General features: G+C 43.8%; 1 long non-coding RNA gene across 1 annotated transcript; it reads right to left on the bottom strand.

Moving 5' to 3' along the window:
* Nucleotides 1-3,016: 3,016 nt before the first annotated feature.
* On the bottom strand, nucleotides 3,017-16,624 carry LOC141969890 (uncharacterized). Its single transcript, XR_012635111.1, has 3 exons — nucleotides 16,170-16,624; nucleotides 15,141-15,304; nucleotides 3,017-6,682 (listed from the first exon to the last, which is right to left on the bottom strand). It is a non-coding gene; the product is annotated as an uncharacterized LOC141969890 (long non-coding RNA).
* Nucleotides 16,625-17,619: the final 995 nt, after the last annotated feature.

The raw sequence follows: 17,619 nt of genomic DNA, 5'->3' as shown, positions 1-17,619 counted from the left end.
GGGTGGTGGGAGACGGCAGGGCTCTACCCTGACCTTCTGTGTGACCTTGGGTCATAAGTGGCCAGTATGTACTTGTGGGAGGTTTTGGGTGCTGACAGAAGTAGTTTTTTCCCCCCAGAATTATGCAGTTACATGACAATGTCCTGTTTTTTTTTCCAGCAGTAGAGACCAATTTCTAGTTTCATGGAGGAGCTTCCATTAAACCAGTGCTCCCTCTCTGTATTCTCAAGTGCTGAAAGGCAGGTGGGGATTTAGCAAGTGATTTCAGTTGATCTGAATTCCCCAGAAGTGGTTGGTCTTGCCTGCCCTTTCCTGGGTCTGGGGTTCCCAGCTTTTCTGCTGTGTAGATCTGACAGAAAACCAGCACTCCAGGGCCGTGAGTCAGGGAAGGTCAGCTTTTCAGGCCAGCTGAAAAACAAGAAAAGAAAAGAAAAAAAAAAAAAAAGAAGTTTTTTCTTTTGGTACAGAATTAGATCAGTGTAAAGTGATTGTCAGATTTCAGTCTGACACCATGACCTGGCCAAAGCTGGGCTACAACTGCCTTACCTTCCCATCCACTAGAAAAATAAACACAGACTTATGATAAATTGGGCTGGAGAGGTAATGGAGTGAATGAATCCTAGGAAACAAGTGAGCACTGTCGAATGTGAGCCTAAGCTACCCCAGCCACCTTAAGCCAGGCTGTAGTATGCCACAGCCATGCATTTACACTATGAGAATGCAATAAGTCCACTTTCAGTGACCCCAGAGATCTTCTGTGCTAACATCAGCTGGAAATTAGTCAGTGGCTCTTGTTATTGAACTGGTATTATCGTCCTTTCTTCCCCCACATTCCTAATAGCAGAAGGATACTGAGGACTGGGTAACTGTTGTCTTTAGACTACTTGTGTTAAGGAAAATATCCTGCTTTCTAAAAGCTGATCATTTAAGCATAATGGAAGTGAAAACAGGGTGAAGTTAAACTGAAGGAATTAGGAACTAGCAATTGATCTACAGTGGATCTGATCTGGGAGAAAAAAGCAGGTATTTCTGTTATGCATAATGGATAACTGATAATCTGCATAGTCCTCTGAGTTACCCAGCAAGTTTGTAAGATAACTAGGAAAACTAAGCTATTTCCTTAAGTATCAAGTTTTGGCCTCTTAACTAACAACCCATCTGCTGCAGGATTTGACAAGAACTCTGCCCTTGACAGACTGCATGTTCAATACCGTTTTATTAATCTTCAAATTCTCCTGGCTCTGGATTTAATGATTTCTTAAGCTGTGTTTGTGTGTGTGTGTGTGTGTGCGTGTGCGTGTGTTCGCTTTGCCACTTACACGATGCATAAACATCCTGTCAGTAATTGGTGGTGTGGAGCGCACAGTTGTGAACTCAGCATCACTGCGGCTGTGCCATGAATAGGAAGCTCATGTTCTTCGGCGGGAGGGGGAACAATATACAGTTATTTAGATAAGCATGTGGTAATTGCAGATAATTATGTTCTATATTTGTAGACGGATCAAAATACATTATTAAAAAAAAAAAAGTCCTCTCTGCAATTATACACCTACACATGTATCAGAGTTTAATAACTGCATTGCAGGAGCTTTGCCAATACACACATGGAGCAAAGTGTGTAGTAAAGTCAGCATACAAATTAAAAACTAAACACAAGTACAGCTGAGGCTTTGATGGCAGGAGGGCTAGATAAAGTGGTACTTTGGCAAACACTGCTTTTTCCTTCTCAGGATCTCTGTGCACCGTGTCATTGCATGGGGTCCTGGCCCTGCAGGGACAGCTTGCCTGGTGATGGAGGCCAGTTTGAGATTAGCTGCGGGTTCAGTTCTGAGGTCTGTGACCAATTTCCTTAATGATGCTTCAACATGTAAAGCGAGGGCTGTCTGTTTGAACACAGCCACTTGCTTGGGATGAGTTTACTGGGAGTTGGAGGACATTTGAGGCTGCAGGCCCAGTTAGGTCCATCTCAAGTGGCATATGCTGCTGCTCAAGATATCGGGGAGCCAGACCAACAGCCCTGTGCGCTCCCCATCCCACCATGGCTGCCACATTTTGCTTGAAGAAAACTGATCAACAGCAAAGCCTGTGTATTTACATGGGAAACTTTCCATGGGCACCACATGTCTTTGGCTGGGTTCTGCTGGCAAGACAGTGTACACAGCAAGGTCTGTGTCATGGGACATGGGGGGTGGTGAGACACCCACAAAATACATATACACACGTGCGTGGACAGCAGCTTCTTTGAGGAGAGAGCCCAAATCAGTTAATTTGCCATCTGCTGCAATGTTTGAACTCCGCATCTCTCAGCTTGCTCTCATTTTTGTGCAAAACACTTTTTTGACTGTTGGGAGGATTATTGTTCCAGGAACCTTTTGGACGAACTCTTGCATTTACACACACAGACATTCCCCCCCCACCACCACAGCCCCTCTTGTCTATTCTGTCTCCACTTAGGAGAGCATTAACTTTGCACCTTGGGGCCTGTGCAGCATTGCTGCCGACCCCACACGGGTGGGTTGCTGTCTCCAAACAAACTGGAAAGGACGAGCTTGTGGTCTGTGAAACAGTGTTTCATTGAGTCTCAATTCCTTTTTATGGGATAATCATGTCGTTGTGACTATTTTACCTTTCTGTAGCAGCACAATCTTTATTATTTATGTTCCCATAGGGCCACAAGGGCCCACATGAGGCTGGGCCCCGCTGTGGCGGGTGCTGTGCTGGCAGGACAGCACACAGTGCTCCGGGAGCAGAGACAGCCCGAGCCACAGGCGCAGGCATGGCCTTGCATGTGGGCAGCTGAGATTCACATCTCACCCTCCCCTGCCTACGGGAACAAGCACAATTCACTTGGGGCTAAATCCCATTATACTCCACTTTCCATGGGACTATGGTATTCCAGGGGTGCATGTAAATTAGTGAGGCCTGGGAAAAGTGGGGATAAAGAAATTTTAATCTGTATTAGCACCCCTCCCTCCCTCCCTCCCTCCCTCCCTCCCTCCCTCCCTCCCTCCCCACCATCATTAGCACTTTGCCTTGCCCCTGCAGAGCCATCCCAGAACAGCCCTGTAGCTTCTCTCTGCCCCTCTCGGTCTGTACCTCGGGAAAGGAGATAGACATGTCTCTGGACATAGAAGAAATACCCCATGCTGGATGGCTGCAAACTGCTCTGTCTCTTGAGGAGGGTCGTCCTCCCCAGGTCCTGCCAGTGTGTGCTGTGTGACCTGTCACCGTGCTGATGCTCAGAGGTAGCACAGGGGCTTCATCACAGCTAGCTCAGCATGAGGATTTATCCTGAATCGTTAATACTTTTGTTCCACTTTGTGGGACATGCTGTTAATAAACCATGTAAATCCAGAGAGCTAGGATTTTGAGAGACTTAGAACTGAAAGAAAGGACTTGTCAGTTTATCCACTTTTCTTTTTTCTTTCTTCTTCCTGCATCCCATTCTATTACAGCAATAATTAGTGTGACAGGAGAAATGGCCTGAATCTATTTGAATGACTCTATCCTGAGCAGCAGTCACCACCATTCCCATCTGATACTTCACAAGCGTTATAAAAAATGTTCTTAACAGTGACAGTCACTTCAGGAAAGAGGACAAGTCTCAAATAACCCTATCAATTTTCCTTTTTCCTACATCAAGTGTTTCTTTTGTCTTTTTACGTCTAATCAGCTGGTACGCAAGCAGCTGGGTGGCTGGGCGATGCGGGGTTGGGATTATGTGTGAAGGCCAGCAGTGGAGGTACAAAGGCTGCGATGTTTATTGCCATCACCAGCAGTGGTGGCTCTGGGTGTGTTAGGCAGCTGGGCAGAGTCATCTGTGGGGGTATTCCGAAAGCAGTAAGGGAAAAGAAGTGTGGTCTCCTTAGAGACACAATATCCATCCCCTGAAAGAATCAATCTATCCATTGCCTCTAAAAGGAGCCTAGAAACCTATCATTTAGTCGGGGGTAGCGAATCCCTCCTCACTGCTGGATTGTAGGACCCTGAGGCTGCAGACAGACAGACAGACAGCTCTTTCCATCCCGCTGCAGCAGTGCCTGCCTGGAGCAGTGGTCCTTGCCCTTCACCGCCTCCAGCTCCTGATCTCCCTCGGCTCTGCTGGCTCAGACTCTCCAGCTGGCAGCTGCCCCCGTTTGTACCCGGGTTTCACACTGACGTGCCTGGCTGACAGCCCTCGCTTGGGCTGGGGCAGCGCTGGGAACGGCAGCAGAGTTTTGCTGGTAGGGTAGAGAACAGAGTGTGCTGGCGAGGACCTGTCCTGTGCCTGGTGTGGCTGGAGAGCAGCTCTCGGCCTGTGTTTTAGGAGAGTTAAATAGTTGTTTCATGGTGCCACTTCGAAGCCTCAGCGAGCGGATTTCACGAGTTACTATTAATGTAGGAGAAAGGCTGAGATCTCCCCGGGGGTGGGTGAGTTGAAGGAAGAGGTGGCTTGTCAGTCCCTTCAATGTCCTTTTCTTCTGGCCTATCTTTGGGATATGACTGATGCAATTTATTTGTTCTACTAGTCCCTTTAGCACATAAACAACATTTGCATCTCTCAGAAGGTGATCTCTCAACTACTTTAAAGCTGATTTTTTTCACTGGTTTTGATGATAGGAATTTTGACTTAGAAGTTCCTGGCGCTTGGACAGTAAAGTCACAGCATGAACAAATATCACTACTAAGTATTCTGGAGCTGGATTCAAAATATATGTAATAGATTTAAACTAGTACAGTTATCACAGCCATGGAAGGCTGTAGGAAGCTGTAAATTACAGTGTTTTTTAGCTCCTCAGATGGGCAAAAATCAAAATACTGGGTCAGATCAAAGGTCTCTCTAGTTGGCATTCTGCCTCTGGCTGCTGGCAGCCGTAGAGGTGTGGGGGAGCACAGACAGAGCAGTACAGGCAGGGCAATAGCCTGCCCTGTGACCCCCCGGCAGTCAGTGCTTCGGGGGATTCCAGCAGTGGAGGTTACCTCCAGAGTCTGGGCTGTAGCGGCCAGGAATGATCTAGTCTCATATCATTTCTAGGTTCATGTAACTTCTCTCTTCACTGACCCAAGTGACGGAGCCATTCCCTGTTCCTGAAGCTTTTTTTTCCAAAACCAGAGGTGAATGTAAAAAGGTGGCAGTGGGGTTAAGCTATCCCCTATGAAGTCAGAAGGCTGCCCTGGCAAGTTGCTTCTATTCCTGAGTTGGTATAAGTGCCACTGAAGCTTCTTAGATGGGTTCCCTGCTGCTTTCAGTTCTGTGCAGAAGCCTGTGATGTGACTCTGGTCTCGTAACCACGGACCAGCTGGAATAAACACCCACAAGGATGAGGGTCAGGTCTGGGCTCTGGCTTCTCTTACAGAGATGGTGTTGTCAGGGGGACGATGCAGGAATCAAACACTAAAGAACTTCTATTCCTTTCTTCGCTTTTGCCCCTTAGAGAAACTTTATCACAACTCTGGATAGCCTCTTCATTAGCACTGATAACAAATACATGCTGTTTCTCTTCCCAAGTCACTGCATTATGTGGCAATTACTTACTATGTGTTTCTCCTCCCTTTATATATAATCTCATTTTAATGTGTATGTCACAGTTTTAATAAACTGGAGTTCAAAGGATGAGCAATTATACAAATCTTTCATTTCACACATGAAAAGCATGATTTTAAAGTTGTCAGCAAAAAAAAAAAAAAGGCATTTCTTTGATTCACTTCTCAATGCAATTACCTAATGTCTGTTGTGGTTTTCAGCAAAGCAGAACTTCAGCTGCTGTAAATCCACAGAGTGTCTTTGATTTCAGTGTCTTACACCAGTTGAAGGTTTGGCTTCCAAGGTGGCTTACTGCAACTTTCAAGATAAGAAATGAGGTTGGAGTTTATCCATAGCCAAAATGAAAACAGTGACGGTTGGTGCCCTGGTTTGGTTCAGTCCTGTGGGATTTTTATCCTTTCTGAGCATTTTGTTTACAGTGCAAAAAAAAAAAATTCTTGCAGAGATGTAGGGAAGAAATCATAGCTCAGAAGATGAAAAAAGGTGAGAGATCTGATTCTCAAGAACTCCATGATTTTTCTGGCTGTTCCCAAACTTGTAAAATGAGGGAAAATGCAAGAACGTGAGGAAGGGACAGTATTGGGCATCCAGCTGTAAGTTCAAGGGGGTCCCTCTACCTGATGGAGGAATGGCTTGCTGTGTGGGAAGTCAAGGGTAGTTGGGGTGCCTGCCATTCCATGGTAGGAGCACTCTGCCCCAGCTCCCACACTTTGCAATGGGGAGTCATGACCTACGATACAAACCATGCAGCTTTCACCTCCAGGGCTGTTTCACAGAATCATCTAGGTTGGAAAAGACCTTGTAGATCATCCAGTCCAACCACTGACCATTCCCAGCTCCACCGTATCCCTCAGCACTATGTCACATCAGCTCTGAGAAACCCTCAGTTCTGTGGAGGTGCTTCCAGGGTTTCAGAGCAGATTATGCAGCCCCAGCATATCCCTGGGGCAGCTGGTAAAATTTGTTTTTAAGCAGCAGGTTGTATAAGGACTGTCCTTGGTTGAGATTTTACCAGGTGCCTTCAATCCCATCTGCATTAGAGGCAATGCAAGGCTGTAGCGTAAAGTTTCTTTCCTAGTGTCTGGGAAGTCCTTGAGCAATCTGCAGGAGTCTGTTTTGCCCTTCTTCAACCTTCCTGGAGCAGAATGAAGTGACATCCTGGGGGAATAAAATCACAGTGTCGTTAAAGACGTCACTAAAAAATTGGTTGGAGTTGATATATTGAAAACTTCCTGAAGACACAATACTGTGGAGCTCACTCTGTTAGCATTTGCAAAGTACTTTAAGATCCTCTGATGAAAGGTGATAGTGTAAGTGCAAAGCATCACACATTTTTTGCTATCATGAGTTCCTTGAGGGTGAAATCCACCATGCACGCATCCTCTCGAAGGCAATTTTGTGAAATTTCCATCCATGTCTGGGGAAAGCATCTAACGTGAAGACTGCAGTGCAGGGCACGGCTGACTTCTCAGAGGCTCGCATGCGATTGCAGTATTTTTAATTGTAGCACTCCACTGTTTTTCAAACAGAGCATTTCACTTGACATGATGGGTGGCTGTTCTTAGAGGGCTTTACTTTAGCTGGGTTAAGTGGCTGGAAAAAACCTCAGCACCAACATCTGCGGGAGGGCGGGTAGGGAGGTATGTGATTGGTAACAGCAAACATTTCCCTGTGCATCATGATGAAAGTATTTAGTGTAACCCTTAGTTAAAAAGTAAATTGGCTAAATGGCTCCACTCACATTATCCCTCTGTAATAAGCATTGTTGCTGATGTTGTAGTGCTCCTCCCCTCCTTTTTTGTTTAAGTAAAGGATGTTACTGTAGAGGCATAATTTTCATTAAAAAGTTCTGGGGAGAGGGGAAAAAAAATCCAACTAAATATACCCTGCAGAACCTTTTGCTTTCACCTAAAGAAACAATATTTTAAATTATGCAAAATGATTAGAACTTAGTTCTGCATTAGGGGAAATTACAGCACAATGCTGAAAATTGGAGGTGGTGGCATTGATAATGGAATTATAAAATGACAATACTGCCTGAGTTCAGTGCTTTTAATTCTCATGTTGCTCTGTTTCTTTTCTGTTTTTCTTTCTACTTTGTCCTTGCATAAATATAGGCAGCCTTAGGCTGGGTGGAAAGTTCTCTCCTAAATCAGTTACCTGTGAACAGAAACCAGCCTGGACTCAGGCCTAAAAACTGCCGTGATGTGTGTGGTGCTGCTCAAGACTCTCTGTAAGTCATAAAAGCAGATAACCAGAGCCAGTCCTCCGCAGAGGCCCCCCACAGCCTGGCTCTCAGCCTTGCAGCATGGGTTGTTTTGTTTAATCTGTCCATCAAGTATGCAGGGAAGTGCAATTGAACCCTTCACCTGCTTCTCCGAGACAAGAATTTTGTCTCTTCATTCGAGCCATTAGGTCGTATGCAGGTTTGATTTTTTTTCCTGTGCATGAAGGCTAGAAACTCAGCAATACAAAAAAGAAAGGCAACACCGGCAGCGATCACAGGGTTCCTGGAGCTGCAGCCTCAATTAAAGCACCAAATGCTGCCTGAGCTGACAACACAGGAACTACACCCTCCTTTTTGTCTTCTCCTCCTTCGTTTGGGCAGCAAAAACTCACAAGCTGATTCTTCAGAACATGAGCTCCAGTTGTGGGGCCTCTCTGTTGCCACGCACAGGGACAGGGTGCTGGCCAGTGTGTCTGTGAGCACTTGGCTACTGGACGTGGCAGAGAGGAGCCTGCCCGTGTCTGCTGGCACCAGGTGTGTTCTCGGTGTGTTGGTACCACAGGCAGCCTTCAGACTGAGGAGATAAAGATGGAACAAAAAAGTCTGTGAAAGAGGCAGGGGTTTGGGCAGCATCGTAAATCAAGGCCGACTGGACTGCGTGCCTATTTTCCTTTCCCCAGGCCAAAAGATAATGGATTTAGGTCTCTAACATTGTCAACTGTTCTTTCTCCTCTCCTTCACACCATCTCTTTAATTCTTGTATTTATCGATGCCTGTGCTAACACAGATGTACTCTGGTTTTTGAACTGTGCGGATGGTCGGATGACACTTAAATCAATATCATGTGGCAGTTTTATTTTCCCAGCCTTAGACACAATCTGTCCATTGTGCTAATGCTATTTGTGACTTAAATGAATGCAAAAATTTATAGGTGCATCTCGAAAGTGCTGCTTCCTTTAATCATGCCAGATAAAGGAATTCCTGCCTTATGCAAAGCAGGAGTGTCATCTGGTTAATGGGAAGATACTTAGCAGATGCAAGCTGCGTGAATCCTTCATTTAAATGACTGCATTTACAGTCCTAATCGGACAAAGGAAACCATGGACTGGCAAGAAATAAAGGCTGCCAAAAAGAAAGAGAAAATATCCTCCATTGGGTACACTCTGGCAGGATGAGGGTAATTTTCATAGTCTGTAGTGTAACAGTGTAATATTCTATTCATTTCTTCTGCCATTGTTCACTTTATTGCCACAGCCTGACACCACATGGTGGCCTGGCTGTTTGGGGACACCATCAGATGCTGCAAAGATCACGGTGCCAATCACCCTCTCAATAAGAAGTATCAGAGATGTTCTTGGGATTACAATGGGTGTGTGAACCTTAACTCCATGGCCGAGAGATTTGCAGATTAGCTTGCGGAGTGTGCAGATCTCCCAGGCTCTGTCAGTGGGGAATGTCCTTAATGTAGCCCCCGCTCTCAAACTGCACAGTCACCAGGAGCTGGGAGACCATCATCTTCCTTCCCAGGAGAGTCTAACAAATGCATCAGCAGAGAGATGCCGAGGTACTCATGCTGTGACTGTATAATCTCAACCCTCTCCTGGTGAAGAACAAATCTACTTTTGACAGTCTTCCATATTCACTTTTTCTGAAAGCCAGGAGAAAGAGTGTTTACAAAATGTGAACAATGTCAGAAAGAACATCTAAATTCACAAGCTGGATCTGTTTCATATGATTCAAAATGAATTTGTGAAAGAACCAACATGCTCAAATATTCTGATGATCTTTTTCCTTAAATGGAAGAAATGAGGATATCTCAGGTGTACCAAAACCTGTGTTTTATGAAACACATTTCTTAGAGCCATTTAAGTAATACTTTGGTATATCCAACAGTAGACCCACAGCTACAAATAATTTATGAAATACCTGAGGATAAAAAGTGTTCTATCACTATGAAAGTACAATGTAAACAATCATTAAGATATATTCACTATTGTGCTGTCTGATCTCCAGATGAGCCACTTTAAAAACACTGAGCCTCTCATCTTCCAGGAAATCAAAAGCTCATTTAAATACCAGGATCCACTGAGAGCAGTTCAAACAACGCACATCTCTTGACAAAAAGAGGCTCACTCATCCAACGCAAAAGAATGCAGTTTTACAAAACTACATGAGAATTAAATCCACAATGCAGCATGTGCTCTGTTTGACAAGTGATAATTAACTGCTGACAATATAATTTTAGTTTTGATGCAAACTTGTTTTTCATTAAAAACTAATCAGGGAACATTTCCATGGGGTGGGACGGCCTCCTACAAGCAGGAGTGTTCATAGTTCAGTGACTCTGCTCACACATTTACCTCCTGCTGAACATATATCCTACAGGGGAAACCAAAGGGTCAGATCTTCTTCCCAGTGAAGTTGGGAGATTTTTTATCAGCTCCAACAGCTTTGGATGTGATGGATGCAATGCCCCAGGCGATGCTATTGATAAGGAGGTGCTTTGTCAACTATACTGATTTTCAGAAAATGCAAATTCAGGGACTCAAGACAACTCCCTGGAAGGCAGCTCTTCCCCTTGAGAGGGGGAGGTTTAGCTCTTTCCAAGAATGATCATGTGTATCTTGTTTTAGAGTGACCAGGATACAGTATTACTGTGCTTGTGTCACAGAATTACACCTTCAGTGTAGTGGGGGCAAAATAAGAAAGAATGAAAGCAGCTGCATTTCCTTTGAGAGTCTGGGGTGCATCTTGTCATGACCTGGTTGAGATTCAATGCATAGGTCAGAGCTCCAGCTTCCAGAGAGGAACACAGACGTCCCAAAGACCACTCTGAGCCTTCAAATGGCTGCAAAGGGCATTATCCTTGGGCTCAGCTTTAATGCTGTAACTTCTCCTGGGATGGAGTCCTGCTCTAGTCTGCCTGCCTCAAGGTGGGAGCAGTAAGTGTAGAGCTGCCCTCCCTCCCACCCTCCCTGCTGCTCACAAGGTATCCTCTGCATTGCAAAATATTGTCCTGCTCCTCTGAAGGATCAGAACAGAATCACAGCACATACAATCCGTTCTGCTCATAGCTGATGATAATGGTCATTCGAAAGTGGAAAGAATACCATTAGGGTGATGTAGAAAGTCAAATTACCCAGATCACAGAGAGAGGCTGTGGCAGAGACTTGAAAAGAATCAAAGACTCATTAACTTGCAGATTTCACCACTAGACACTGCTCCTATCTTCTGGGTTTCCAAACGTGCAAGTGTTGCTATAGTAAATTATGATTCTCAAAGGTTAATTTTTAATAAGGCAGCTAATGTATGTTATTTAAACAATTATTATTAAAAACATGTTTGAGGTTTATAATATAATAGGTAATTATCTTTTCCAGAACAGTTACAAGAATGCAGCACATCCTTGTCTTCAGTGATCTGCTGGCATTTGTTTAACCTATAACAACATTCTTATTAAACCTAAATTAAATGGATGTAATTCAAGGTATCACAGCAAATTTCAAGAAAAACAGCTCTGGCTGGACTGAGTTTCTCTCCATGGTAGTTATAGCTGCCTGTTATGTTAATGTGATTTGACCCAAAAGTCTTGAGGTCCACCAGAGCCTACACTTCAGCTGCAGAGAGCAGTAGTCAGGCTCAATACCTGTTAGACTTAAAGCCTATCTAATCACCCACTGTCTGTGCAAACAACCAAGCCTCTGCATGAGCCATGGTGATATTTTCCAGAAGTGTCAGAAGTTGTCACCAGCTGCAGGACTTTGATGGATCTCTAAGTGTCTAAATTTTTCCGATCTAGCTATGATGATGGATCATCACTCCATTCAGAGACATCCCGGAGGGTGTAATGCTATTGCAGGGAGAGCGAAGCAGTGGCAAAGCCCTTCTCCCATGCTGTGGCGTAGAACATCCACCAAACAAGCGGTTGCTGATGATGAGGAAGGGGTAAATTTTTTCCAAGTACTGCCTCCCACTTGTTTGTCCTGTGGTGACCCCCATCAAAAGCTGTCAGTGAGACTGTGACAGTTTAAACCAGCTGATACGGTGTTGCTTTCTCAGTCTGAAGTCTTTCTAAGGTGTTTTTTTTCCCACAATAGTATCTCTTTCATGGGTGATTTGTAATAGAAGTTTCATTATAAGATCACAAAACACTGGGGAGTATGTTAATGTGGTTCAGCGTGTAATCCAGTATAATATCATTGAAAAGAATTGCATTTTTGTCTACAATTGAGGCTGCAAATGGGAGCTCCTTCTTCTTCTGTATTAATATCCATAGCTGAATTAATATTTCCCTTCCTATAATCTTGTGTAAATTTACCAAAATGTGCATACTGATTAATAACAGCCCCATTTTCTACAGTGTGGTAGAGTTTTTTTCATCTTTCATATATGTATTTTGAAGAATTTGGGCTCCTGTTCGAATCTCAAACAACTAATCAGTTCCCTCACATTTGCATGAATCAAAGAGCACTTGTAACTCACAGTGTTTAACCTGTTTTTCTCCATATGAACGAGCACTTGGTCGCTGAAAGGGAGTGCTGAGAAGTGTCCCAGCTCACTTCTGACCTCACTGTACATCTGTGGCATTTCAGTGTCGTCACTGCTGGTTTGCAGTCCGGATCTACCCTGGACCAGGCACTCCAACCAGTGTCACATGAGGAGAAGTCGTGTGCTCTCCTTCCTTAGTCTGTTGTGTGTTAATTTTAAGATATGCACCAACTCCTGTGGCCGCTGTGAGCCTGAGGATGGTAAATTAGCCCACACTGAGTTCTGTACAGACAGCTAGACTGCTATCGATTTGTTAGTCTCTGTGACTAGAGAGTAGACATATCCTTTGTCCATAAATGATGAAACACTTTCAGATTCTCAGCTGGAAAGCATCCAAGAAAGACTAAAAGGTTTCTTGGGCATCTTTTTTTGGTACCAGAATTTCCACTCCTCCTTCCTAAACTGCTTTTCGTCTCTCTAATGCAAATCCTATCAATCCACAAACTGTCCGAGCCAACATTCATACAGCTCTTTGTATTGATTCATCCTTGATACTGTAAGGCAATCCAGTGATATATCAGGTGATCAGGGAAGACTTTATTCTGTCCTTGCTCTAAAAAAGCAGAAGGATGTTTTAAATTTCTCATATTCTGTGGAAAAAACAGTTTGAATTGTAAGCCAAAGATGCTCACTTGACAGATGGTTTCCTGGCTGTGTTGCAGTATCTGAAATGTGTTCAAACTCACCAGATTGCATCCTGTTGACTAACAGGTTCCTACTTTGATGCCTTGGGACCAAGAGATATGGAACTTGATATTTAAGGATCTCTGAGCAGAAACAAACCTGCATAAATCTAATTAGCAACAGGCAGGTAATGCTGACAGAAAAGTCTCTAGCAATTGCAGGGAGCTTGTTTACTGAAAAGTTGCACTGCAAGGTCTAAAAGACAAGACTTTTACTGGTAGGTCCAGGAAGCATGAGAGCTTAGTGAGTGCCAGAGGCCAAGCCTGTATGGGAGGTTACTAATGTTCTGAATGCATTTTAGAGGAAAGCCTGGAAGTGTGCACATGTAAGGAACAGGTAAAGGAGGTCAGGCCAAAACCTTACTGGTATAACCTTAGGTGAGTCCTGAAGACAATGCAGTTTGGTTGTGGAGATTAACTCTGCAGATCTTCTGACACAAGGTGGGGAATTTGAAAATACAAGGAAGCAAAGAAGGTTTCTTATGTATCTGGTTTTTATACATGTTCAAATACCAGTAAAACTTCCCTCTGTGCTTTTTTTCTTGTTTAGTTCCTTAGCTCTTACACAGAAGTCTCCAGGAAGGTTAAAACGGAGCACTTCCCTCAATCTCAGTATCCCCTGGAAAGTTACAGCTGTGTAGACTGAGGGTTGAGGATGTGTAGAGCAGGCAAGAATCAATAACTGAAAGTTAATGAGAACTGAGAATATTTAGGATTGAAAATCCCAGCCCAGACTGGCATGTAAGCAGCAATTAATTGTATGTCCCTGTCAAGCTCCCATCGCAATGGGAATTTTTTCTGGTCAAAGCTGCAGCTTGCCTATTAAGCTTTTAAAGCTTTGCCACTGTCTAGGCCTCCTTAGGTGCCCACAGAAGTCAAACCTCTCCTTCCGTAGGATCCACCAGCAGAGAGGATCACAGTTCTTCCTCTTTCTCATCTTCAATTCAATTAATATGCTTTACAGAGACAGACAGATTACATGTGTTCTTATCCTCCTTGGCCAGAAGGAAGTTTCCTTCCTCCTTGGGGAGAGATACGTATCTCTGAAGGAAACATGAAACGAGGTCACTTAGCTGCATTCTAAGAAGGTTGCTCAAAAGATTTCCAAAACGGATCAGGATTCCATTGGAGACCTGGGAAGTGGCACGAATATTTATGCATAGGAGATCCTTTTCTTTACAGTGCTGTGTGCTGGATTGTGACATACTAATGCTAATAGCAAGCTTCAGTGCTAAATTAATTTGAACAAAGATCAGTGAGAAAGTCATTCTTGAATTGTAGGAAAGGATATGTTATCAGAGGAGGTAATTCACAAATTAAAGCCTATTTTTCATGCCAAGATCTCCATCAGACTTTAGTTCTGAGCAAAGGGAAAGTTTCATACCAAGTTTCAGTTATCTTCCCCATGCATTATTCACCCTGTTTCTGAGCCAGGAGTTAGGCCAGCTTCACTAAAGGGACTCATCTGTGGTTAATACTGAATTCTGTAAGAGTATTCCTGAACTCAGGAACTTGGTAAAACTTTGCTATGTCAGAGCTTTCATTCTCCAGGAGCCACTGGAAAAAAACAATGTCAAAACACACCCACTGCATCATAACTAGTGGATCTCAATGTACTTAGCAGAGGTTGGTGGTCTTACTCCTTATTTTAATTACAGAGAAGTAGAAGTACAGAGAAATGCAGTGGGAGTCACGATGCCACAAACAGGTTGATGGCACATCTAGAGACAGGACATTTCTCTTACTGCAGATGTGGTCGTGTCAGCCCGTGTGCTGAAATGTGCAGACACACGCAGTGCAGTGGGAGGTGTGTCTGGTTTATGACCCCTTGGTGCGAGCATTCTCAAAGGCTGCAGGAATCTTTGTTTCAGTAAGAAAATAAAGATGGCATTTATCCATGGCAAATTAACTGTAATGATTTTTGTATTTGGCAAATTATATGTGAGTTGATTTAAGAAAAATAGTTTCTGTGTCTTTGTGATATAACTGTATTAATATTGATGCTCTTCGCCCTATAGAAGCCTTTGGATGCATACTGCAGTTTAGTTTTGCAGACTAAAGCAGCCTTGCTTTGCTTGTTTCTCTCCAAATAACGTAACATTTTAAGGAAGAAAATTCACATGCTTAATGATGCAATGAACTGGAAACAAAAAAATACCATTATAAGAGATCCTAAGGGACAGTTTTGTTGCACCTTATATCCTCTTCTCTGTACTGTCCACAAATACCTTCTTCATCTGCAGCCAGTCCTCTGTGATCTCTTTTGAGTTTTGGTCTCTTTTTAAAAATTCTTGGCAGGACTTATGCACACATCTGGACGTCCTAAAAGAAACATCAGGAGATGTACTAGTCAGACAGTTCAGTCTTATTTTAGCTGTCTCAACTTCATCTATACATTTGTTTCTCCGTTCCCTGTTTATGTATTAAAGGAAACTCCTTACAGGCTTGAGGAGTTAATTTTGTTACTTGGGCTATGACATTACAGAAAATACCCAAAATCAATCACAAAGAGTAAATTGTGGTATACTAGGAATGAGAAGGGTGATTTCCTATAGGTTTATAGTTTTGTTTGGTCAGGAAGTGGAGGGAGATTGAATCCAGTACAGAATCATGTCTCTCTAAGTCTGAGGTATCAGTACAGAAAGCTAACACTGGGCACACACTTCCTCATCATTGCATTATGGTATCAGAACTAGGTTTTGGTAGTCAATGGGCTGTAGCTCTGGCACTGAAATAAATCCTAAGGTCTACATCCGAGTTAACTGTTTTAGTAGAGCACCAAGATGCAAGGACAGGATTCCTCTGTTTGAGATGTGTCTCTTTGACTGAGATGAATCTCACCTGGGGTCCAGCTTTGGCTGCCTACTAGTTAGAGAGCTGCATCTAAGCTGGCATTCCAGACCTGAAATGGGAAATGAGAGACAGCAGATGCTTTGCATGATGGGGGGGGTGTGGGGGGATGGGATGTCTGTGTTACCAGGCAGGAACTATAAATACTTGGTGAAGCCCAGAGTCACTCTCTATCCCTCTACAGGGATCCTGGAGAAACATAATATTCCAGACCAACCAACCACTGAAGTAAATTTATGATACCAGCTGAAATTTAGACCCCTTGCAACATCTGCTCCACACTGAAAATTGCTCAGATTTACAGTCAGAGCACTGTAGGAGTACGGTATGTACTTACAGTGGGTGCAGTGCAGATACCAGAGCCTGGAACATCCAAAAGTGAGGCTGAGCTTTGGAGTTCTAAAACATCAGAAACATCTTTGTATCAGCTGGTGGCAGTCAATAAACAGGACCAGCTAATGCAGATATTTGCAGTATGTCAGGACGATTCATTCATCCCTGGACCTGCTGCTGGTGACCCTCCTTCCAGAATCAAGTGGGGAGCAGATTTAGGACCAGACAGGTTCTTCCAGCAGTTTTGTGCCATCCCAGTCTTCCTCTGTCTCATGACAGGCACGCCTGTGTCCGCTAAGGCCTGCTCTGCACACAATGTGCTTTTTTACTGGGTTCTGAGATGCATTGAGGAAAATGTATGACTGCAGGAATTGAGGAGAGGCTGCAGGAATCGCTCTAGCAGCACCATACTCGTAGCTGTTAATTTTCCAGGGTACTCCTTTGCCCCAGATAGACGATTGCTGCAAATAGAGCTGGGAGGAGACACTTTAAGTATGCCCTATTAATCCATCAGATTTTTTAATCTAATCTCTTTATAATGTTAATAGCCTTAAGGGAACGCCCTTTTCCATCTGTTGCCTATAATGAAAATCAAAGGGAGCTAGAACCGAGTTTGACATCTCCTGCTTAAGATCAGGGTCAGTGCATCAGTCTGTGGTGTCCACGTGCAGGTGGATCATCTGCTTTGCATCTAGTCAAGGATGAAGGGGAATGTGGTGCAGAGTCCCCTTTTGTGATGAGAAGAAATTCAAGAATATATCCCTGTACATTAGTGATATCCCACTTTCTTCGTTTGGGGAAGGATTGGGAAAAAACTTCTGTTGCTAACACATAGGTCTGGATTCATTCAATATATCATTGGAATCCCTCTGACCTCCGAAAGATCTTGTGAAGTTTTACGTAGGTCACAGATTTCATGGGGTTGGGAGAAAAGCATTAGAGGAAGCAGATAGCTGCTGACAAAAATAAGTTGAGATGTGCAGGCAAGGAGAATGTGTTTTATTTTTCTCAATACTGTCAGAAATGATTGCCTTTACTTGGATCAATCCAAGCATACTTCATAACCTGCGCAGAGGAGTTTGTTAGATTTATTTTCTTAGCCTGCTTGTTCAAGCCTGTTATTAATCCCCTCGTCAGTTGAACTCACTGGAAGAAAACATACCTTCTTAAAGAGTTTTTAGGCTGAAAATAAATGCCTCATTAAGTTAAACATATTAACCTGAAAACAGTATTCATGTCAAATAGACTAATGAATGCCATTATGGGAAACACACAATGGAGCCTGCTGGAGCTGAGGTGGTGGGTTGGTGCCCTTCACAACACCCGCACACCCACACCCTCCCACCCGCGCTCAGAGGGGAGGAAGGGGAGGGCAAGGCTCAGAGCGGAGCCTTCTTCACATACAGTTATTGTGCATGGCATGCCAGGTGCTCGCCACCTCTTTGCTGAAAAAA

This window comes from Athene noctua, chromosome 24 (genome assembly GCF_965140245.1).
Source record: "Athene noctua chromosome 24, bAthNoc1.hap1.1, whole genome shotgun sequence".
In the NCBI taxonomy this organism is placed as follows: Eukaryota; Metazoa; Chordata; class Aves; order Strigiformes; family Strigidae; genus Athene; species Athene noctua.
This window is presented reverse-complemented; position numbering and strand designations above follow the sequence as displayed.